The following is a 25,553-nucleotide window of genomic DNA, read 5'->3' as shown; positions in this document are numbered from 1 at the left end:
TGGATTATATTAATTTGAGGGCAATGTTGAAAACAGTAAGAATCAAGTAGGCTAAAATGAAGAGTAGGATTACTGACTGAAAAAAGAAACTTGGAAGAAGAAAATTTAGACAAAAATACGATTAAAGTTAGTGAATAAACAAGATTTTGGTGGGTCTTATTATTTATATATTTGTTCCTTGTTAATAGTCTACCTCTCTACTAGAAGCTAGTCTCCATGAGGACAGGGGCCTGTACAAGAGGGTTTGAAGAATAACTGACGTTGTAGATGTTTAATAAAATCATTGAAGAAACAAACGTATGAACTCAGGCTGCATGATGGATAAGATTTGTTGGATCAGGGAAGTGTAGGAGACAAAAATAGATTGATTGGAAACTTAAGTGTAGGAAATATTATCAAGCAAGTTTATATGTGAGTATAACTATGATATAGCATCAGTTATAAATTTTGAGGTATCACTTCTACGCTTTGGGGTAACAAAACAGTTTAGAAAATTCACACAAGGCTGCGAGACCATACCATCATCCTCTTCTTAAGCCCAGGTTTTTATAGTAGCTTTCAGAAGCTGCCAAATAGAGATTCAGGTAACTCAACACAGGCATTGACCATTTCTGCCCTAAGACCCTTCTTGGAATGTTGCCAAAACTCATCCTTTGCTCTTGTTTCTTGAAAATGGAACGGAAAGGAGGGGTGCTTGATATTGAAAAATTCCTCTAAATAACTTTCTTCAATGAAAGATGAACCATTATTTTTTCCCAATCTTATTCACCTGTCTCTCCAGCAGAATTTCTAGAGTTAAAAGGGATTTTAGAAACTTACATGATGACCTTCTGTACTTCAAACTAACTAGTAATGGAGATTTAGACTTTTATTTCACTGAAAATTACAGTTGATGAAGAATTATGGGCCATTTTTCCAGGATGCCTTTCTAACTTCTTGCTTCTTATACCACAGATTAGCCTAGTAATGAGATATATCAGCTCAAAAAGAGCTATATACTGCAGGTCTTCAATTTGAATGTAGTAGTTTTTCTTCACTTTGAATGTAGAATTTTTATCATGAGCAAATAGTTCTATTTTTTCCATCTCTAAAAATTGTTTTTAAGGTTAAATGGAAGTGATGGGGGCTCTACTTAGGGCTGCTAAGACCTCCTTAAAATCAGAAGAATAGAGGAACAAGACAGATACCTCCTTTTTTTGCACCTTCTTCTCTGGGTTATCCACACTCCTAGCCCTCCATCCCTAGGCATGGATGGAACCTGTTCCCTTCAACTATCCAAATTTAAGAAACAGAAAATAAATGAGAAATGGTAAAATACAAAACACTAAAATTCAAATACAACAAAATATTCTTTGTGTCCTAATGTCTGGGCTAAAAGTAACAAAATTTGCATAGTGCTGACTACATAGTAGGTATTCAATAAATATTTCATAAATTAAATGAACAACTGTGCACACAAAGGCAGCAAATTGGTAAATTCGGTTCACTTGATGCTGAAGTTTCAGAAAGAAACAAAGGGTAGAATTCCTTAGAAAGTGGAACTCAATAAAGAGTAAGGAGTTAATCCACTCAGAGATAAAGCCATTGGTAGAAGGCCAAAGATTCATTAGTTCTCCCTTCACTCCATTAGTTGGCACTCACTGAGTTAGCATGCATGCTCGCTCACTATCTCTCCTTACCATTTCCTCTACACAGCTGCTTTCTCAATGGATATGTAACAACATAGTTACCTATTCATTTTAAAAGAATTAAGACTAGTCTTGGTGGCTCTCACCTGTAATCTCAGAACTTTGGGAGGCCAAGGTGGTGGATCACCTGAGGTCAGGAGTTTTTGACCAGCCTGGCCAACATGGAGAAACCCCATCTCTACTAAAAGTACAAAATTAGCTGGGCGTGGTGGCTCACGCCTGTAATCCCAGCTACTCAAGAGGCTGAGGCAGGAGAATCATTTGAACCTGGGAGTTGGAGGTTGCAGTGAGCCAGGATCATGCCATTGCACTCCAGCCTGCGCAACATGAGCAAAACTCCGTCTCAAAAAAAAAAAAACAAAAAAAAAAAACAAAGAAACAAACAAAACAACAACAAAAAACACAAAAACAAACAAACCATTGAATACACCTGTTCTTCTGGATGATAAGCCTACCATTTATGAGCAAATTTTCTTTTTAATAGCTAGTTCAATGCTGTTGGCCACTCATACTTGAGATCCTTTTGCCTTTCATTCTCTAAATCTACCCAGCATCTCTCCCCTCCATCTCCCTCTCCCCCCCGGCTCAGGAGAATACTGTTCATGCTATAACCCCACTCTCTCTGTGTTTTAGAAAAATATCCTACCCCCTCTTTTAATTTCTCATTTATTTATAAGCAAATTTACTTTCCTTTAGCATTTATATTCAAAGTAAATATATAATGTAATATTTTTGGTCTAATTGGCTTAATTTTGACGATCATATAGTATTGTTTTCAATGATTCTTCCCTTCGATTTCTAGTTTTATAACTTATGTAATTTTACTATAATGTTGTGGATTTCATAAAATTGAATCTGGGCATGAAACAGCATTTATAGCATACTTTATATTTGAAAATAAGTTTTGAGTCCCAAATATTTAACTTCTAAATGAAACTTTTGAAACACAACCCAATTAAAGTAGTGTCTGTCCATAATCTAAATACAATCTTCAAAACTAGCTGAAAACAAAAGAATTTTTGATACATAAAATGATTCTTATGAACGCAGAAACAATTTAAATTATTCCAGTCTTTTCAGGACATATCTAGTTTACAAAGTAAGTTAACCTACAAACCTAAGATTTCGACCATTTTCCCTTTTTAGACCTTGTCTCCATGGAGTCGGCTATGTAGGAAGCAAAAATTAATTTTATGGGTCAAACATTCTCTGTAGTCTTTCTACTAGAACTAATGTAGATTTTTGCTGTCTTTCAGTGCCTGAGGTAATCACGACATTCCGTCTTTTCATGGTTCAGAAGACAGTTCTTTGTCCCCTAACTCTCATTTGAGTGTATACTTACTTTAGAGTTTGGTATATTAAATTGGTAAACATGTCTTACTTGCCGCACTGAGAAAATATTCTTATTAAGATTAGATAATATGGAAATATTCATTTATGAAAAAATGGAAAAATCTCAGCCCAAAGAATTCAATTTAGTTGTATTAATAAAGTATCTTCTGAAAGTAAGACACTCACGTAATTCATTTAAATGGAAACCTTAACAAAAAGATAGGTTGAAATTCTTTAAAAAGTGTTGTTTATTAGATATATAAAATATTAAAGATAGACTTGTTATTTACAAAGCTTTGTAAAACTAAAGATTCAAATATGAAAATACTAATGAATGATACAAATTATAAATTTAATACCTTTTACCATTATAACTATCATTCATTGTTTGGCAACTTGGAAAAAGCTTTTAAATAACAGACATCCATATCCTTAATTAACACTAAATATTAAAATTTTAATTTAAGATATTTAAAACTCATATTAAAGGTGAAATAAACAACCTAGAATGCTTTTTGCAGCCAAGTAATGAAAATGTGTAGAAAAAAATTAAAATTCAAATTTAACTTGATTTTGGTGTTTTTATTTTTCATATCAGTTATACATCTAGTTTTACAATGCTTTTCTGTCAGTTGTTTCCTTGCTCTCATTTTGTAGAGCAGTGGTTATTTCACTTTGGAGTACATTATAATCACCTAATACGTATATTTTAAATGCTGGTCCTAGGGCCTACTCCCAAAGATTCTGACTTAAGTCTGGCATGGAACTCAGAACATGTATTTTTGTAGGTTGGCTTTAGACCACATTTTGAGATGTTTCTCAAAATAGTTGTAGGAAAGAAGATGAAAATGTTCCTAAAAGACATTAATGTAGAAGAGAACAAAATGGAAATATTTTAAGATCTGTATGGTAAGAATCATACTGCAAGGACATTAGGCACCTGCCCTTCATTGTAAAATGATTAAAATATCCAATGTAAATTAGTACTGTGGCAATTATTTCCTAGAAAACTGAAGTACTATCAATACTGGGTATATGCATTTCCAGAACCACTTTGTTTAAAAAGAAATCCATGTAAAGAAATGATAATTTGAAAAAAGTGTTTCAACAATAACAACTGTGATCCTACACTGTGGTATCTTACTGCAAGAGATAGGAGAAAGTTCTAGTACTGAAATAATTTATTCCTAAAAGGTGAAAAATATTATGATCCAGTATTGCATAAGCGTATAGGTACATCTACTTAATAAATAGGTTAATTTTATAGGAATATATAGTTGGTGTATTTCTATGTATTTTTGTATTGGCGATCCACTGTAGCAAACTTCCTCAGGGAAAAGAAAGTCTAAGATAGAAGTAGTAAAACAGAGTCTTAAAGACAGAGCTTCACACTGTAACACTATTTCTCCTGTATACAGTGGAAGTAATGTGAAAGGCTATTCTTTAGAAATCCAAACTTCTGTAGCATGGGACTCCAAATAAAGATCATGAGATAATCTAATCACCTCACGTTTACTTCATAGAATTGTGTGAATGCCTAATAAAAGTGTGTTAGAAATGACTTAGACCAAAGGAGTAATTTGATTGGTTAATGAAGAATGGTAATTGAATTTGATGGAATTCATTAGTTAAGACATTCAAACAGATACTTTACAACCCAAATTATGTACTCTAACATATGTAATAGTCACAGTGTGATATATGTACTTCACTGTTGAATTAGCCATATATGAAAGAATGAGACACAGCATGGTACAAGGAAACATCAGTCTGAGACAAATTCTGCTCTCCCCTCTAACCCCTCACCCAATACTCGTGCTAAAATATCATCTGTGCAGCAGGCCACAAAAGCACAGAGGCAGATGCCATGGCATATTCTTTTAGAATGCAAGACTGCTCAAGATCATCTACAGATAATGAACCATGACAACTTTGGATTTGATAGAGTACAAAATGACAGTGGGAGAAAGCAAACATGTTATACAAGGAGCCAGTGCCCCACCAACGAAAACAGCATTTCAAAAACATTAATAATAGTAATAATTTCAGAATATGTGTCAAACACTAATTTCCCCTTAATATCACAAAAATTTTTAAAGAGATACAGTTCTTCAATCTTCAGCACAAATACTACCCTTCCCTCTGCCGGCCCCGCCGCCACATATAAAAAGATATGGATGGATAAAGGAGGTTGATCATCAACAAAATGTGTCAAAAATTTGTTTTTTCCAAATACCTTAATCAGACAGTTCCAGTGCAATTTCCAGGAATGAGGCAGTAGACAAATGAGCAGTCTTCCAATCTGAGTCCAGGCGTTTGTTCAAGCTCTTGCTAGTTCTTGCTAGCTCTTGCTAGTTTTCCCGTTTTCCCTTGAGAGAGAGAGAATAATAGAATCTGTGAAAATGCTAGCCTGCAACTCTGCACATTGACTGGGTATAGACTTCTGCTTATTGACTGGGTATAGACTTCTGCTTATGCAGCCCATTCATTATTCACATCCTGCTCTAGCTTCCTCAATTCCTGGTTGTGCTGGGTGCTCCAGGCTAAGAACCAATAGGTATGAATCATGCTGACATTTTTTAAAAATCTAGAAGAATAAACATTTCAAAAGAGCAACTTTTTCATATTATTCTGACATCTTCTGTTCAATGGCATTGGTCTATAGAGGAGAAGTAGCCTGTGCTGCCACAGAAGACACCCAGTGGAATTACCAACAGCAGGGAATTATCTAAGCGATTCACACTTTATTTTGCTAACAAGACTCTATGTTAGGATACTGGAGTGCTATCCTTTTCTGGCAATGTTCTCCTACCTTTTCAGAATTATTGAAAAGCTAACTGAGTCTATTTTGATTTGTGAATCTCTTTGTGAGCAACAGCAGCTGCAGCAGTGCTAATAAAAAGGAAAGACATTGCTATTTACCTAGGAAGAACTTTGAAATACTGCACTACTAAAGCATCTGGGTGGTAGGGAAGCTCTATCAAATACTTCAACATTCCCTTCCTTCCTCACTTTCTTTGCCCTTTCGGGTTCCCTTCCTCTCGCCTTTCTTTTACATTTTTTTCTCTTCTTTTTTCCCCATTCTTTCTTTTAAAAATTTTTTCTGTTCTCTTTAATGCACTCCCTATTGCATTCATCTACTTTTTTGATATAAAACTGCAAAAAATTTTGCCCCATATTTCTACTATCTTATATTTGATGGTTGAAAGTAATAATTTTAGAATATGGAAACTCTAAAAAACTGAGTTATAAAGTAGCATAATTCTTTCACAAATATAAAAACGCAGGTAGACAGAATTCACGTTATCAGCTGAATCCTGTAGACCAATTAAGAATTGAGGCTTTGCATAGTAGAGCATACATTAAAATCATATTGTATACCACTAGTTTATAAAATTAGTCATTTGTTAATTGAAATAAATAAATTATAAAAAAATTTTAGGTTTTGTCGATTCCAGTGACTCCAATACAAATCACATCATTCTACTGTCTTTACAGTTTAGTTTTCAACTCTCCAGAGGAAGCTGACATGGCAACACTCTGTTATTTGAAGATTTGAGTTTTCCTACTACAAGGTAAATGAATACATAATCCCCTACAGCTTTCATTATATTCTGAATAGAATTTTACATTTCCCCTGCAGTTATTAAACCATTCTCTTCGCCAACCAGTGGATTGGAATCATTCTGGCATAAATCCATATAGAAAAACATGGGAATTTACAGGGTTTGGGAAAACGTAAGTCCTTAGTTTAAAGGAACAGATTCTTCACAAGAGAGTTTTATTCCCTGAGTGGCTTCTGAGCAACATTTTGCCTGGCTGATACAGACAAGAAATAGTTGACTCCAGCTCAGGCTGCTTTTAATACTTCTTTACTATCTGTGATTTATTTAATGAATATTAATTGCCTATTTTAAACTTTTTTTTCTTCTTTTTGGTCAGTCCTTGGGAATAAAAAAGAGAAAAGATAGGTTCATGCCTCTAAAGAAGTTAGGGCGACATATATGGAAATAAAATAAAATATTTTTATAAATTGGTAAGTGTCATGGTGTAAATTTGGGATATGCTAGTTAGTGAGGAAAGATTCTTCCAGTCCTCAAAAATAATTCTAATTTCTCACTCTAAAAAACACAGAAAACATCACCAACACTGTTTGTTTGCTGTGTATGTGTGTATCCTTTAGAATATTGAGCATGAGATGATTAAACAATAATGCCTTGAGCTACTGCTATCTGGGATTATTTAATGGTTTTACCCATTTGTGATTTTTCATAATTGAATTTTTTTCAACAATGATTCCAAGCATAAAGTGGCTTCCCCTCAACTCTCTGAAAGTGTTTTAAACCTTTCCTCCATGGCTACAAGTCCCAGAAAGTATCTTATTCCTCAGAGGGAATGGCCACCAGAATCAGATTCTACATGTTAGAGAAAATACATGAGTTAGTAATACATACCCATTCTAGAAGCCAAATAGCAAAGATTAAAAACCATCTGTCATTGGGATTATGAGCTTACAAGCAAGCACAGCAGATTTCAAGTAGAGTCTGGGGCAAGAGCCTCACAGATTTAAAAACACAGATTAAATAACACAGATTCAACTAGAATCATTTGCTCAGTCCCATGATTTAAAGGATATTACCAGCTCCCACCAGAACCCACTTTGCCAAGTGTTGCATAAAACTACATGTTGTAAACTGAAGACATTTTTTATGAAATTTATTCTTTAATTCTCTCAGGAACAATTTTCTAAATGCCTAGTCTATGCCAGGCAGGGTGCAAAGCAGTGAAAGTACACTGGCCAAGGAGAGAAACAACTGCCTCCACCCCTTCTCTGAACTCGTCCTGCAGAAGTTGCAATCTGAGGAGGGGTATTTGATAAATATACAGAGTATAACATAAGTGTTTACATAATTTAAATAGTAGTAAGTTCCCAAAGGATAGGTAAAGACCCTTGAAGAGTGAAAACAGGGGAACCTCATGGAGAATTGGCTTCCATGCAGAAATCACACTTCGGTATTAAAAAGTGACCAGGAGTTAGTCGGGTTTGGGGGTGGGGTGGGATCAGGGAGGTGGGGGTGGGCCCAACGTGGGAACAATATATGTGTGAAGACCCAAGGCAGGAAGGAGCATTAAAAGTTTGACAGACTTAAAAAAATAAAAAGTTACTATGGCTTGAATATAGTGAGTTTAGAGAAACACGGAGGATGATGAAGCTGGAGGCGGGCATGGGTGAGTTTGTGCTGAAGGGTCTATGCGAGGAGGATCACGAGAAGCCTCTAGAGGATCTAATTTCTTTAGTTGCTCTTTGAAGAATGGATTGAGGTGGAGGCAGGAATGAAGAGGGGTAGGAGATGAGATTTATCATGATTAAAAAAATTCTTGTACCTATTCTCAGGAATAACTATTATATTGGTTTAAAAAATAATTTTCAGGGCCGGGGGCGGTGGCTTACGCCTGTAATGCGAGCACTTTGGGAGGCTGAGGCGGTCGGATCACGAGGTCAGGAGATCGAGACCATCCTGGCTAACATGGTGAAAACCTGTCTCTACTAAAAACGCAAAAAATTAGCCGGGCATGGTGGCGGGTGCCTGTAGTCCCAGCTACTTGGGAGGCTGAGGCAGGAGAACGGCGTGAACCCGGGAGGCGGAGCTTGCAGTGAGCTGAGATCGTACCACTGCACTCCAGCCTGGGCGACAGAGCAAGACTCCGTCACAAAATAAATAAATAAATAAAAATAAAATAATAATAATAATTTTCGGAAGACCTGATGTTTAGTAGATTGATCTGTTTTCTTAATTTATAAGTAATGCTATATTTTTCTTCATAGCACTTATCATTATCCAATATAGGTATGCACCAAATAATAAAATTTCAGTTAATGATGAATTGCATTTAAGATGATGGTCTCATAAGCTTATAATACCATATTTTTACTGTACTATGTTTCAGTACACAAATACTTACCATTGTGTTACAACTGTCTACAGTGTTCATTGAAGTAACATGTTGTACTGGTTTTGAGCTTAGGAGCAATAGGCTATACCATCTAGCCTATGTATATAGTTAGCTTATATCATCTAGGTTTGTGTAAGTACACTCTATGATGTTCACCCAATGACAAAATGCCTAATGATGCATTTCTCACAACATATCCCTGTCACTAAGTAAGACATGACTGCATATATATATATATATATATATATATATATATATATATATTTTTTTTTGGTGTTCGTCTCTTCCTCTTGCTGCTATAGTTGCTTTGAAAATCTACAAGAGTTAATTTTTTTTCAGTTTGGTTTTTGCTACATGTCTAGGACCTAGAACATCACTTGGCATATAACAGTGGTAGCTCAGTAAATACACCTTGAATGAGTAAACAAACGCATTATTTTGAAAATTGTCTCCAAGATGTTAGGAATTATTTAGTGCTAATATTCTTGTAAAGTTACTTTTATGCAAGGTCAACCTGTGTAGTAAGTTGGAGCACATTAGATTAATAAAATGTGTTCCTGGTTGTTTGTCATTAAAAACATTCATTGGCTACTGTGATTAATACTGCAATATGTAGTGGAATGGCGATACCCCTTTGACATTCTGGTTTCATTTCCTTTGGATATATACCCAGTAATGGGCTTGCTGGATGATATGGTAGTTTTATTTCTAATTTCTTGAGAAGCCTCCATAGAATGGCGGTTATCAAGGCCTGGGGTGGTTAGATGTTGGGCTGGGGAGATGTTGACCAAAAGAAACAAAATTTCAGTTAGAAGGAATAAGTTCAGGAGATCTACTGTACAACATGGTGAGTATAGTTAATAATATGAGGTAGTCATAAAAATACTAAGAGTGGATGTAAAGTGTTCTTACCACAAAAATAGTAATTATTTGAGGTAATGCATATGTTAATTAGCTAGTGTTAGTCATTTCACAATGTACATAGACTTCAAAACATCATGTTGTGCATGTAAATACATATCATTTTTCCTGTGAATTAAAAAATAAATTTAAAAGAAACAGTTGTTAGAGATGTTGTAGTTTATTAAAAAGGTGTAAATAAAACCCGATTGGGCAAAACAAATTGATGAAAAATAGAAGGTAAAGAGGCTAATGGGAAAGCAAAATACATTTGTCTTAACTAACATATTTCTCTGAGACTTTAAGTTCGATTATTGTAGAGTAAGATTCAATTATTTTAAGCCCATTGTCTTGATGTTTACATAAAATTCTGAATCCTTTAGTTATTGTCAGTTTAGAAATAAATGCAGATAGCAGACTGTCTGGCACCCTTTATTTGATAGGGAGACTGGTGGGGATATAACTTAAGCCAAATGTATGTATTTTATACTTATCTATATTATATTGTTATGGCATAGAAATAAGTTCATAAAAACTCAAAGGTGAAAGAAAAAAAATCGAATGAGTTAGGAATATTAATAGATTTTTCACAGTGAAGTGTTTCTTAATTTATCAATTATTTTCTCCTAATGAACATATGTGCCATAAATTTCACTGGATTAGATATAAATTGGTTTAATACACCAACTTAAATAATTTAGAGAAATGTGCCTCATAAATATATATATATTTTTTTTTTTTGCTGAGAAAAGCTGCCAAGTTATTTGCTTATGGCACCCTTAATTTTAACTTACGTGTGTTCGTTTTTTCCCATAGTATAATTTTTAAAAGTCTAATTTGAATATTACTTTAATATGGAAAATTAACTTTATCGTAGTCAATGTACGTTAAAAGATTCAGTGAACCTTGGCAAAGAAAATATAAATGATTAGTTTATGATGCATTACCTTAGGTTTTTGACCTTACGTATAAGCAAATCACAGATGATATATCAGCTAATTACCTGAGACATGAATATTTAAGGAATAATTACACTGAAATATTATTTGTGGCAAGATATCTTACATGGTATTTACATAAGAAGAATCTTAGTTTAAAAGGTCAAAGGCAGCAAATGGGGGAGAAAATAGAAGAGCGAGACTTTCACCTACACTGTTCAATTGTTTGTTCTTAGTTTAAGAAATCATTTATAATTAAATGATTACAAATTGTATTAGAAACAGAATGTAAAACAGACATTAGGATTATGTATTTCTTCATTTAATTACCTATTAATAGGAACTTTAATTCCTAGAAGTCTGCAAACCTCCTGAAATATTTTGTAAAATTATACATGTTTATGCATTTTCACCAGACTCTTAAAAGGGGTCAATGATTCCCTTCCTTGAAAACAGTGTTCAGAAATTGAATTTCCTTGCCCAAAGTCTCACAGCGTATTAGTAGTATAGTTGAAGTATCATTCATATCTATTGATTCTCAGTCTAGTCAGTGAAAAGTGCCCTTTTCATTATACATTGCCTCTGCTATACTATATAGTCCAAGTCAAGACATCATAAGACTTTATTTGCCTCTAGAATCACAAAGTTAAAATAGTACAAAATACGTAGAAATACACGTTTTAGCTTCATTATTAAAAGTAAAATTTGTTTGTTTTCTTATCAAAAATGTTAGGAAAAATTGTTTACCATATTATTCAGTGTGAAATGAAAGACACAAGAAACTTTATATAATTTTTCTTTGTGAATTGTTCAGAAAAGTGAATTGAAAAGCTTAGCTCTCTTGTCTGATTTAATCCATGGAACAATGCATCTACTCTTTTTTTTATTATTTCTAAAATCTCAACACAGACTATGCTGTGAATTTTAACAACCTGTTTTTGTTCAACTGAATTGCCTTCACTTTCTCTAGTCCTTCGTTAGTGAGGACAGATGAATGTATTTCTTTTATCTTTTGTAAATTTATTTTTCAAATTTTATTTTTAAATTATTCAAAAGAAGTTTGGACATCTTTATAAGATAAATTTGGTTAAGAAAGGAATCTAGTCTAGAGATTTGCTGAAAGTAGTTATCATGAGAGAAAATTTTTAACTCACATGATCTATTGAACAGTGACATAGTCTCACTCTGTTGCCCAGGCTGGAGTGCAGTGGTGCAATCTCAACTCACTGCAACCTCCACCACCTGGGTTCAAGCAATTCTCCTGCCTCAGCCTCCCGAGTAGCTAGGATCACAGGCATGCATCATCACACCCTGCTAACTTTTTGTATTTTTTTTTATTTTATTTTATTAGAGATGGAGTTTCACCATGTTGGCCAGGCTGGTCTTGAGCTCTTGACCTCAGGTGATCCACCTACCTAGCTATAATTCTTGATTTCATCATCTAGAAAACAAACAAAAACAATGGGTATAATAGTAAATCTCCAACATTGCTGTTATGAGGATTGGGTAATTAATCCAATTAAAATGTGTAGCTCATAATAAGCCATATTGGGTTTATTTCTTGGTTGAGAATCTTGGGTAATTAAGTTACTCAGTGATATCTTTGATCTGCAAACCTGATTTATAGTGTATGTGCTAAAGGCTAGTGGTAGCAGATTATTTATCACATCTTTGCTATCCTCTGAAGAAGATAATAGGAATATAACAATTACATACTTTTCTCAAGGTCACACTAACAGGAAGTTGAGCTGAGATTTGAACCCTGGCTATCACGCTTCAAGACCTTGCTCTTAAACATGTCTCTGTCTTATTTTTTTTCTGTGTATTGCTGAAACATAGGTGCACCTAGCTAAACTGACTCATGTTTATAATACTACTGAGTTAGTCCAGGATGTAAAATGAAACTAATATACTGATAACCTTTTAAAATTTAGGCAACTGTCTTTACCCATTCTATTCAAATATAAGATGCCTAAAACTAAAACCAGTTCCCATAACCTTGCTTTCTTTCTTTCTCACTTGGTCCTGTGTTCATTTATTCACTTTAAGTAGGGTTTATTGGAGGTTTGCAATGGGCTAGGCCCACAAATACAAATAACAATGTCTTTAGTCATTAATACCACATGAGGTCATCTTTGCTTTTTTCCTTTCTTTCTGTAATCAGGCACAAGTCTATCAATTCTTTCTTCTATTACTCTAGCAGCAACTCACCTTTTTCTCTCAATTTCCATCATTAATACATTGAGTGGACTGACTGAGATCTTTACCACTTTATACTTAGATACTGTAACAAACTCTGGAATAATCTTCTACTTCCCCTTCATCTGAAACACCAGTTTCAGATTAATTTTCCTAATATACTTGAGTACATAATCATTCCCATTATTAGGAAAGAAAGTACTAGTAGAAAGAGCAATAGACATCGAATCCTGGGCCTTTACTTGTAAATTTTATCCTTGAAGACAATCTTGATCATCTGCCAAGGCATTTTCTATAATGTATCCAGTGAAAATGCAATACTCAAAATGCAAGACTGATAAAGCATGTCACCTCCCCATTTAAAATCTTCAGTGGCTCACCTTTGCTCTGATGATAACGTACGTTTATAATGCCCTTTATTTCCTGGGTCCTGCTGACTTCTCCTACTTCATCTCACCACACTCCCCTCATTATATCACAGTCAAATCAAACTTCTGGAATAAGTCATGCTACTCCTTCCAATCCAAGCTACTCCTTCCAATCCCAAGTTGACTTATTCCTATCCTGATCCCCTGCCATGGCCCATAATGGCTCTGCTGGCCTTATCTACCATTCTCTGTCCTCCTCAAACTGCTCTTGCCACATTGGTCATTCCTGAAGCCCAACCAAGATATGTTTTTACCCAGGGCTTTGCATTTGCTCTTCCCTCCACCTCCTCTGGATGTTAACCTGGCTTATTCTTTTATTTATTGCAGTCTTTTTCTGAATGTCACCTTTGTAGGGAAGTCTTCCATTGCCATTGTACCTTTATCTTATTCAGTCATTCCTCAGTATCTATTGGGGATTGGTCCCAGGACCTCCTGTAAATACTAAAATCTTTGGCTATTCAAGACCCTGATACAAAATGTTGTAGTATTTGAATATAACCTACGTACATCTTTCAGTATACTTTATCTCTAGATTACTTATAATACCTAATACAATGTAAATGCCATGTAAATAGTTGTTATAGTCTCTTGTTCAGGAAATAGAACATGAAAAAGTCTCTACATGTTCAAATTCTAAAAAATATATTTTTGATCTATGATTGGTTGAATCCAAGGATGTTGAACCTGTGGATACAGAAGGGTCACTGCATATATATTTTCTTTATAACACTTATCACTACATGATTATAGAATTTGTTTACTTGTTCATTTGTTTATTTTCTCTCTTTCATACAATGCATGAGGGCAGGCACTTTGTCTTATTCACACACATGATACCAGCATCTTGGATAGTATCTGGCCTATATGAGCACCATATAAATATTTGTTGAGTGAATGGATTTTTCATGCCTGAGCTTAGATATTATGTCTGCTAAAATATTACTGAACCCTACTCTGGCATGGTCCCTCTAAAGTCTGGGTTAATTAGGTATCCTGCTTAATTGTTGAAGTACACTCTGCACTATGCATGCCCCAGATTGGGAAGTGTTCAACAATCATTTGTTGAACAAATGAATACAGTGGAGATCCTTTTAGATCTATTTTCTTCTCAAGATTCAGAGTAAATTAAGAGATATGAGTTACTCCTTTTAAATGTGTTTTAAATTTACAGGGAACACTTGAAATTCACAGATGAACTTTCAATGAAATAGTGTAGAATATACATCCTCTCAAATGCATTTCATCTTGTTCCCTTGGGCATTGCTCATAAAATACTCTGTCTACATATTTCAGAGATTCCAAAGTTTCCTTTTGAGGGTGGTGGGGGCTAGAGGGGTGTATGAATCTTTATGAGAATGTGATGACTCTTCCAATAAAACTACATGTACATTCAATATATTGCCTAGGCTTGCAGGAGATCAAAAACAACCTAATAGACTCCTAATCCGTGACTTTCGGTTAAGAATTCTTGCTACATTTTTCTCTATTTCTGTTCCCTACTGGTTCACAAGTATGTTCAATTTTCTCCACACTGAGTCAAAATATTAATTCCACATTGCATCCTATTTAATCATATACTCCTCTTTCTCCTATTTACAATTAAATTTTCATAGTAAATTTTTATGCATTTACTTCCATATATAGATACGTAATCTTTAGTAATCTAGGTTCCCCATTCCATCCTACTAAAGTCATCACAAAAGTCCTGGTTGTCAAATCCCATACCTCATTCTCAATTCCGAACTCCTCTACATTGTTAATATTGTTGAGCTTCTTTTCACTCTTTGTTTCAAAATTTTGGTTCCGTGTCAATGCACACACATTTTGTTTTTTCTAGTTTTGTGTTCTACTTCGGTGTATTTTTCTGCTTACTCTTCCTTTATCATATCTGTGTTTAATTTCCCCCAAGTTTTTATCCTCAGCACTTTCCTATTTCTATAATCTTCTATGTACTCCAATTACTGCTATGCTGTATATCTTTGCTGCTGGTCTCTTTACTGTACTGTAGACTCAAATTTCCCACTGATGGCTATCTGCTCATAGATGGCTTGCTGGTATATTAAACCCACAAACCTCAAATGAAATGTCATATGCTTCTCCCACAGCTTTCTAATTTTGTGTTTCCTAGCCCAGTATCTGATAAGAAAACTTGAATTCATCTTTGACTCCTCCTAATTTCCACTCTCACATCTGATTGTCACATACTATTGATTCTTCCAGTGAAATGCCCCTGGTATTCCTTTTCCTTCTATTCTATCAGTCCACTGACTAATTCAGGCTGTTATCATGTTATTGCCTATATGTGCTTTAGCTTCATAACTGATGTCTTGCCTTTAATATCCTGCCACTTCAATCCAAGCTTCACATTGCTCTGCCCTCTAGCCTTGCTCTCTCAATACTAGCAGAGCAGTTTATATTGCTATTAAAGGACTTACTTTATCCTTTCAAATACTACAGTTGATTGTATACATGTCAGCTTTTGCCATCAGATTATTAATTCCTCAAGGGCACAAATGATACTTTAGTCTTTTTCATCTCCTCCATAGTGTCACCTTGCCAACTGTGCACTTAATAAATATTTGTTAAATTGAGCATAAGATGTGTGGGTAAAAACAATTCAGAAAATATGTCATCATTGGGGTAGGCTGACTGAGATGCGATGCTCTATTATGACATAAGGAAATAAAATTATGCTGTTGCCTTCAACAGTTTATGCTCAAATATTATGTAATATTTTATATACCTCTGGTATTTAGTTTTTGAACAACAGATTGTTAAAAACTGTAACATACTGGAAAAGTTAAAGAGAGTTTAGCAGCATATATTGACTTTACATGTAACTCAGAAATCAACAATGATTTCTCTTAAATTTGTCTATTTTTGGCAAGAAAATGCTTTTATGAATATTAACTTTTTGGTATGCTTTATATGTATCTGTAGGATACAGAAGGAATAAGTGCTTTCTCCAACATCATATCAAAAGGATGTAGTGGGAAATTAACACACAAGCCTGAATTTTTGAATCATGCTCCTGGGTTCAGGCTGAGGCACTGTAAGTAAATAGGTGACACCTCATCAACTTTTTTATTCTGACTTACCTGATATAAGTAATATGGCAGAAATGTTTGCCATACATCTTTTGAAATGCTAAAAATGTGAAGAAGGAAACTACTCTCTATAGTTTGCTAGGCAAAATGGATCAGCAAGATGGTGTAGTAGATTTAAGTCATTAGAATTAGGCAGACTTGTAATTGTCTGTCTGAAGTCAGTGTGTGACTTTAACACACACTGGCCTAGAGAAAATTTTTCAATTTCTTGGGTTTTCACTTCTTTAAAATGATGATAAGGGTACCAATCTTAGAGTTAAGAGGATAAAATGGGATGATATATGACAAATAAACGATTCAAATAATAACAAATAAATACAATAAATAAATAATACAAAAAATAAACAAACGAATAAATGATTACAAATAAATGTAAATGTTTAATGTTCAGCAAATGTTGGTCCCTTCCCACTACCTTGTCAACAAAACAGAAAATAGATATAGTAAAAAAAGTGAACTATGAATTAATAAAAGTCAATTATATTCATTTATTCAATAATTTTTTTTTTTTGAGACAGAGTCTCATTCTATCACCCAAGCTAGAATGCAGTGGCGTGGTCTCAGCTCACTGCAATCTTTGCCGCCCGGGTTCAAACGATTCTCCTGCCTCAGCCTCCTGAGTAGCTGAGATTACAGGCGCCTGCCACCGTGCCCAGCTAATTTTTGAATTTTTAGTAGAGACGGGGTTTCACCATCTTGGTCAGGCTGGTCTTGAACTCCTGACCTCGTGATCCACCCACCTCAGCCTCCCAAAGTGCTGGGATTACAGGTGTGAGCCACTGCACCAAGCCTATTCCAGAATATTTTTGATGATTTACTAGGTTCCATGCAACATGAGATCTTTGATGAGAGAGTATCACATGATGGTAATGGGGCCTGGAGACCGATCTTGGCTCAAGTGTCAGCTCTGGGACTTATTAACTATGTGATTGTTGGCAAGTGGCTGAGCCCCATTCAGCCTCCTGTTTCTCACCTGTGAAAACTCTCAAAAAGTGGTTTCCCTCAAAGACTAGTTAAAGTGATATCTGATTTACTAGGTTATGATTGTAAAGATTGTAAGTATTAGCACTAGATGTAGATTTGAGGGGAACACATGTATTTGATTTGAACTTAAATATCATATATTTGAAATGCCAATAGGAAAATCAAGCACAAATATTCAGTAGGAAGCTGGAAACAGAGGATTATAGACTATATGCTCCAGGAGAGCAGAGGTTGTGCATCACTTGCTTAGTATTATTGTTCTATGCTCATAGTAGCTGCCTAATCTGTACATATAAAATGGCAACTAGCATTTTCATAAACTGAAAAGGAAAAATGATATCTCTTAAAGGCCTAAAACATCTCACAATATTTAATTCGTATTATTTAAGAAATATATCAGACAACAAATATTGATTTCCAATATGGTGAGGAACTAACAAATAGAGGAAGATTAAAGTGAATATAAAATTTTGAATCATTTAAATTTACAAATTTTACAAAGCTTAGAAATAAGATTAGGAATAATTTCTCATTGTCAGATTGGGCCTATTTTTATTTAGTGTGCATAAAATGTATCACTTTCCTCAGTGGCATATCAGAATATATTTGCATTAATAATAGTTAATAATAAAATATTATTATTTACATCAGTATTTTACAATTTTATAGAATTCTAAACTGTTCACATTTATTTGACCACAACAACCTTGTTATATATAAAAGTAAAGTGCAGAGGTTGTATCTTTCTTTCTTTTTGCTCTTCTAAGAGGAGAAGAAAAGTTATCAGCATTTGGGGCTCAAATGTTTTTTCTTTCAAAAGAATTATTTTTGTCTCAGTTACTCACTCTAAACAACCAAGACTGCTGTGAGAGGAGACTGAGACAGTTGCAGGGGATTAAGGTCATAACACTTACAGGAATTCTTTTACTTTAAGATTTTTAAACTTTAGTATCTTTGTAGGACTACAGTTTTATAATACCTTTAGAGCACAAATAGTAAAATAGTTTATGCCATATGCAGCATATTCACTATTTCAATTGTGACCATTCAGTGTAGTTTTGATATGTGCAGTAATTCCATTTTCAGTGAGCTAAGTTTTGGGCCTTATCTCAAATCATCCAAAATTCTAAAGAGAGTATGTATTATCCTCCCCTGCTTAATGCAGTAACCCTAAATTTTAAAAGAAAATAGTAGCACATAAAGGATTTCTTTTCTCTGTTACCCTGCTAAGAATCTTAAACATTCAGATACATGATTATGAAATATAAGAAAGGGAAGCTTTAAGTTGGGTTTTGACATAATTCTAATATAAAACTAACTCAAATAGAGGAAAAACTACTAATGAAAACTTTTCAAATTATACTTTATTCCAGAGCCTCTGAGAAAATACACATTCAATTAATTATTCATTCATCTTTTTTTCATTCATCCTACATATATTTTTGGGACTTACCTTTGTGCCAGCCTTTGTGTTGAGATCTAAATTATGATTAAAAATTAGTTGGGTGGGGCCTGGATGGGAAAGTGTTATAGGAGGATGATTCAGAATGCCAAAGATTCCTCCAAAATGAGTGAGCATGTGCCGGGGACAGCTGAAGCACAGAAAGCAAAGTGAGAGTGGAACAGTAGTCCATTGTATGTATATACTACATTTAAAAAATGTATTCATCTGTCAATGGACATTTAGGTTATTTCCACATCTTGCTATTGTGAATACTGCTGCTATGAATATGGGAGTGCTAATGTCTCTTTGGTATCCTGATTTAATTCTTTTGACCAAATCCCAGGAGTGATATTACTGAATCATATAATAGCACTACTTTTAATTGTCTGAGAAGCCTCCTCTTGCTTTTTTAGCAGCTGAACCCTTTTTCCATTTTCATCAAGAGCATATAAGGGTTTCAATTTCTCCACAACCTTGCCAGCATCTGTTTTTTTGTTTGTTTTGTTTTTGTTTTGTTAGTGGCCATCCTAACAGGTGTGAGGTGATATCTCTGGTGTTGATTTGCATTTTCCTAATGATTTGTGAGGCTGAGCATCTTTTCATATATTTGCTGGCTAACTGTATGTCTTCTTTAAAGAAATGTCTGTTCTGGTATTTAGGCCATTTTTAAATTGGGTTGTCAGTGTGTTTTTTTTGCTATTGATTTGTAGGAGTTCCTACATTAAAAATTTACCCATCATTATTTATGGTTTGCAAACATTTTCTCCCATTCTGTAGGTAGTCTTTTCACGCCATTGTTTCCTTTACTGTGCAGAAACTTTTTAGCTAAATGTAGTCACATTTGCTATTTTTGCTTTTGTTGCCCGTAATTTTATTTTCAGACTCATGAAATCATTGCAAAAACCAATGTCATGATGTTTTTCCCTATGATAAACATATTTTAAGAATACAGATATATGGATAAGAAAATGTCATATATATATATGCGATTGAATATTATTTAGTATTCAAGGAGAAGGAATTCCTATAATATACAACGACACGAATGACACTTGAGGATATTACACTAAGTGAAATAAGACAGTCACAGAAGGTCAAATACTTCATGGTTCTAATTTATGAGACAGGTAAAATAGTCAAACTCATAGAATCAAAAAATGGAATGGTGGTTGCCCGAGACTAGGGGCAAGGGGAACTGGGGAGTTGTTCAATTGGTATGAAGTTTCAGTTTATGAAGATGAATTAATTCTAGAGATATTGTGTTAACTCTTCTTACCACAATAAAATGAAAAAGGAAGTCATTAAAAATTGTTAAGCCGGGTGGGCAATTCTACTTGATCAGACCTGAATTTTTGAAACATCATTTTGGCTGTGGCATGGTGAGTAGATTTCAGGGAAACAAAGATGGACAAGTTAAGCTACACAATTTTTTCTTTCCAATTCTGATTAATCAAATTCCTTGTACCTATGAGCCACATTATTAAAACATAATTTAAATGACAGCTCAGATTTAGAATATCCTATAGAGATTACGAATGAGAATACACACAGGCCAACCTCTCTCTCTCCCCCACCACACAAGATGGAAATGCACACACCTCACATATATATACTTATTCAATTGGTCCAATCTCTTTATAAATTTACCCACTTGGTTGATGTAATTAGGTCATAAACATTGAGATAGTTTTCTAGTACTGATGTCCAATATTTATTGATCATTAGGCTATAAAGGATAAGTTTGCACAAGAGAAAAGCAAAGGTACGTGACCCACGAAGTGATGCTATTATTAATTATAAGACTCAAAAAAAAAAAAAAAAAAAGAATGCTATTGAATGATTACTGCGTACCAAGCAGTGGTCAAAATACTTTACCTCGTATTAAGTTATTCAACGTTTGCAACAATCATATTAGATAGTTCATATGTATGTTTGCTCCATTATATACCCAACCTCATTGAGATAATTCGCTAAGTTAGCTGAGTGACCCAAACTTGTGTGTAGACTCTCTATGTCAGCACAGTCCAAAACACTGAAGTAAGCAAACCTAAACTCAAACCAAACCAAGCCAAACAAAGCAAAACAACAACAAAAGAAAACAAAAACGAGAAGAAACCTATAAAACAACAAACAACATAATCCGATACATTCGTCCCAATACAATTTAGTTACATAGAATTATGTGACATTAAAAAATTGTAAGAATATTATAATATTACCTTTTATCTTTGATTGGTTCTTAGTAACTTATGAGTCAAAAAGTTGTCACTGTGAAGTTGCTAAAGTATAATATCAGCTACTTAGTAAATGATTATGTCCATTTGCCAAAATATGACATATCAAGCAGAAAAGAAAAGGATACCATGTTCAACAATTATTCCAGTTCAATTATACAGCTTATATCTTCTGGAAGGATGGTCATTTTATCTGTACTAAGAGCCCTTCTGCCTAAATAGTTTCAAGTTGTCATTAGTAATGCCTAAGAATTGCTCATTGTTAAGCAATGTATTCTATAACTACCTTCTCATGTTTATATGCCATACTGCTTGCGACCCAGGGAAATATCAACCTACTATAGGAGACATAGTTACAAAGATAAAATCTTCTCCTTCTACAAAGACAAAAAGGTATGATCAATTTTCATGAAGACATGAAAGCAGCCAATTGGTTCAATAGGAACGTGGTCACAGAAATCTTGCATCACTAGAATTTAAGAGGGTAAGAACTATTTAAAGTGTGGAATGTGCTGGGAACAGTGGCTGGTACCTGTAGTCCCAGCAGTTTAGGAGGCTGAGGTGGGAGGATCACTTGGGGCCAGGAGTTCAAGACCAGCTTGGGCAACACAATAAGATTATGTCTCCACAAAATACAAATTCAAAAAATTAGCCAGTGGGTAGGTGGGGCATACCTGTAGTCCCAGCTACTCTGGAGGCTGAGGTAGGAAGTGATCCCAGGAGTTGGAGGCTGCAGTGAACTGTGATCACACTACTGCACTCCAGGCTGCATGACAAAGTGAGAAATTTTTTCTAAAAAAAAAATTTCTTAAAAAATATAAAGCTTGAAGTAGCAAACTTAAGGAAACAGCAACAAAAAAATACTCAATCTTCAATACAATGGGCATTTTGAGTACAGAAATAAACTACTTCAGAAAGGTAGAATGAATATATATGTGTTTTTGAAGAAAACTTTAGAAAATTAATGGATGACAGAGCCATATTGGGCTATATAAAACAATTCTGATAGTTTTATATTGCTTTCCACCTCTACCATATGCTCCAAAGTGCTAACATGTGAACACAGACCACTGGGCTAATAGACATTCTTGCAATTCAAGTATAAACTAATATTTTTAGTTCTACAGGAAAAAAACATGGTAGGTCCTTCTTTAAAACTTTTAGCTAGGTCAAGTTTTTTTCACTTGAAAATTTTCAAAACTGTTCCATATTCCAGGTGACATCTCCCAGAAGCCATCTCTAACCCTATTGATTTAAGTGAGAATCCTTCCTGGGTACCTGCGGATCCTGCAGCCCCCTTCATAACATGACACTGATGGTGCCGCTCTGAACTTGGTCCTCTTCAAGAGCCTGGGATGTCCCAGAGCAGGAAGCACGTGCGAACATTTGTCTGTTACATTTAGCTCACCAAATGGTTTCATTCATGCTAAAGGAACTCAGTTTTGTTGTTGGTGTTGCTGTTGTTGTTTGGCATTTCTTTAAGATAAGGGAAACTTAGGGATAAAGATTGAGTCAGAAAAGTGTTTCTATTTTCCAAATTATAAACATATTTACTTATTCACTCAAGAAATGAGCACTGATTTTGCAGGTCACTATATTGCCAGATTGCTGTATATATTTAAATTGTGGCAGAAAAATATGACCAAAAAATTCCTGAAATTCAAGTTATTACTTGAAATGCATATTTAGAGAAAATCTGAAAAGGCCAATGTTTAGAAAGAAATCTACCTAAAAGAATGGGTTCAAATGGGGTTAAAACAAAAGCCAGCATAACTCCCAGAAAAACATATGAGTGGTAAAGTTGCCATTTTTATTAAATTTCTTCACTAATGTATTGACTATTAGACGGTAAAATTTTTAAAAACCAAGAATTTAAAAATATATACATTTTGGAACTTTGAATTTATATTACATTTTAAAACAGTTCTGGAATGCAGTTTTTCCTAACTTTGGCTTTGTATCAATTTCAAAGTCACCAGTAGTGTTTATTTGTTTACTGATACCTGTAGTTCAAACTCTATAACCACAATTCTTCAGAAACAAAATTGCTTCATATGGCCCTTCTGATCATGGCATAACATTGAAATGCACTTACAGCTCCAAAGACATAAAAACATTTCCCCTGTTATCTCACTTTTCCACCGAGTTCCTCCCTGGCTTACATAGCTGGCATTGCAACTGCGTTTTTATTAATTTCAGACACGGAAGAACTCAGCAGCCTTCTCTGATGGGCACATATTCTTAAGAAGCCCTGACAGCTGTTGTTTGTAATAAGGGGCTAGAACCTCTATGTTTGACTTATTCTTCCTTTTTAGGTGTCTCTTGCTAGAATTGTCCAACAGAATAATGGATATCTATGGCGAAGTTCCCCCTCATTTACATTTTAAGGTAGCAGTGCCAATTCATAAACAATGTTTTTGTGATATCAGATGTGTACAAAAAAATTAAAGAACAAATTTGAAGCAAAATAAAATCAGTATTTTTATGTAAGGTAGCTTTTAAATTACAAATTTTAAAATAAGATTATCTCAGTAACTCTAAACAAACATCTTAAGCTATTATATTTGCAGTTACCTATAATTTTATTCTAAATATATTTATGAACATACATATTCAGTTAAAAAAATCTTTCTTCTAGCTGATTCAACACTTTGGAACATCTCCCGAGTTTCCCTCAATACAGCATGCATATATAAATTATGTATATACATGCTGTATTTTTTTAAGGTTTTAGTCTTTTATTTCTTAACAATAACTGTGAGGTAAGCAGGTAGCTACATTTGCGCATTCCAGCTTAGGTAGCTTCTCAAATTTCCAGAAGTTATCTAGGTATTCAAGTTAAATTCAGCTGAATGCAAATGGGCTTCCCTTATGCTGCAGTTTTATAGCTTTTTATCAGTTTGTAGATATTGACAGCTTTCTATCAGTTTGCAAAGTAACTAAATGGATTGACTGAATACTTTGCTGAAAAATGAAAGAATGAAGTTTGAGTTAGCATATTATAAGAATATTTATGTAGGAAATCTTTTCACATATCAAAAAAAAAAGTAGACTTGTAAGCCCTCTAAATATTTTTCTCAGATACTATACAGATCTTGAAAGTTTTCCACGTTTGCGTAAATGATCCAAAATGAGGTTAAGCATAGTGTGGTTTCCTTTATTTCAAATTACAGCTGCAAGTAATAAAACTCAATCACCATAAACAATAATGCATAGTTTTTTTTTTTTTTCTCTTCAGAAAGAGTTTTGCTTTTGTCACCCAGGCTGGAGTGTGGTGGTGTGATCTTGACTCACTGCAACCTCTGCCTCCCAGGTTCAAGTGATTCTCATGCTTTAGCCTCCCGAGTAGCTGGGATTTCAGGTGTGTGCCACCACACCCAGCATATTTTTGTATTTTTAGTAGAGAAGGGGTTTCACCATGTTGGCCAGGCTGGTCTCCAACTCTTGACCTCAGGTGATCCACCTACCTCAGCCTCCCAAAGTGCTGGGATTTCTGGTGTAAGCCATGGCTCCCGGCCTTGTTTGTGTTTTGATTGATTTTGGCCTGTTCCTGAACATAACTGATAGGGACTAAATAAGAATTATATAAACAGGGGGAAAAAAAGAAAAAAAAACATGGCAAGGAACTTATAGACAAACTTGTTTTGTTTGGATTTGTGAAATAAATTTTAAAAAGAAATTTGAAGTGTTTATTGATTACTTCATTTCTAAGTGACAGCTCTTGTGTGCAGTGTTTGTGCTGTTGCTTGAAACTACCTGGGCTTCAGAAGCATAATCCATTTATTAAAGGACACTTGGAGAAGGGAGATAAATCTTTATCTTATAACTTTCTTCACAAAGAAAGATGAAAAGTACACTCAAAAATGGTTTTTCCATAAAAATTAGTTTGAACAGAATTATAACAGGCTATGATCTCACATGAAACTATGCAAGAATTTAAAGGAAAAGAGAAATTAAAGTTTTTTAGTTATTTCTTTTGTTTGAAAATTATCTGAAGGCTGGAAAGCAAATAAAATTACAGATTGGGTCAACTGATTTTAAAGTCTTAAGCAATTTCTGAACCAAACAATTTGGTATAATGTTACTGATTTTCTACATTTTGTAGGATTTCTTTATTTACTTATTTTGTGAGTATTATTTGAAAACACCTTACAAGATTAAGATCTCCAGGTTTAAAAAGAAATGTGCACAGGACCTTAACAACCCAAAATAACAACAACAACAGTAACAATAACAAAAACCATGTAGTGATTCAGTTCAGCAGGCTATTTGACTCCCAAAGAAATGCAAAGAATATAAGCTTTTGCTTTAAAAAGAAACAGGATCCAACCTTGGCTCTACTCT

General features: G+C 34.4%; 1 protein-coding gene across 15 annotated transcripts in view; it reads right to left on the bottom strand.

Moving 5' to 3' along the window:
- SYT1 (synaptotagmin 1) overlaps positions 1-25,553 on the bottom strand; it is a 588,627-nt gene that overhangs the window by 463,981 nt on the left and 99,093 nt on the right. For 14 of the 15 annotated variants that reach the window (XM_063593557.1, XM_055095933.1, XM_055095935.1 and 11 more), the window contains one exon: positions 5,257-5,389. The exons of the other annotated variant lie outside the window; for it this stretch is intronic. The gene's annotated coding sequence lies outside the window, so the exon portion shown is untranslated. The remainder of the gene's footprint in view (positions 1-5,256; positions 5,390-25,553) is intronic. 15 annotated transcript variants of the gene reach the window in all.

The sequence above is a fragment of the Pan paniscus genome, chromosome 10, assembly GCF_029289425.2.
Source record: "Pan paniscus chromosome 10, NHGRI_mPanPan1-v2.0_pri, whole genome shotgun sequence".
Taxonomy (NCBI): Eukaryota; Metazoa; Chordata; class Mammalia; order Primates; family Hominidae; genus Pan; species Pan paniscus.
Note: the sequence above shows the minus strand (reverse complement) of the source record. Positions and strands in the feature narration are given on the sequence as shown.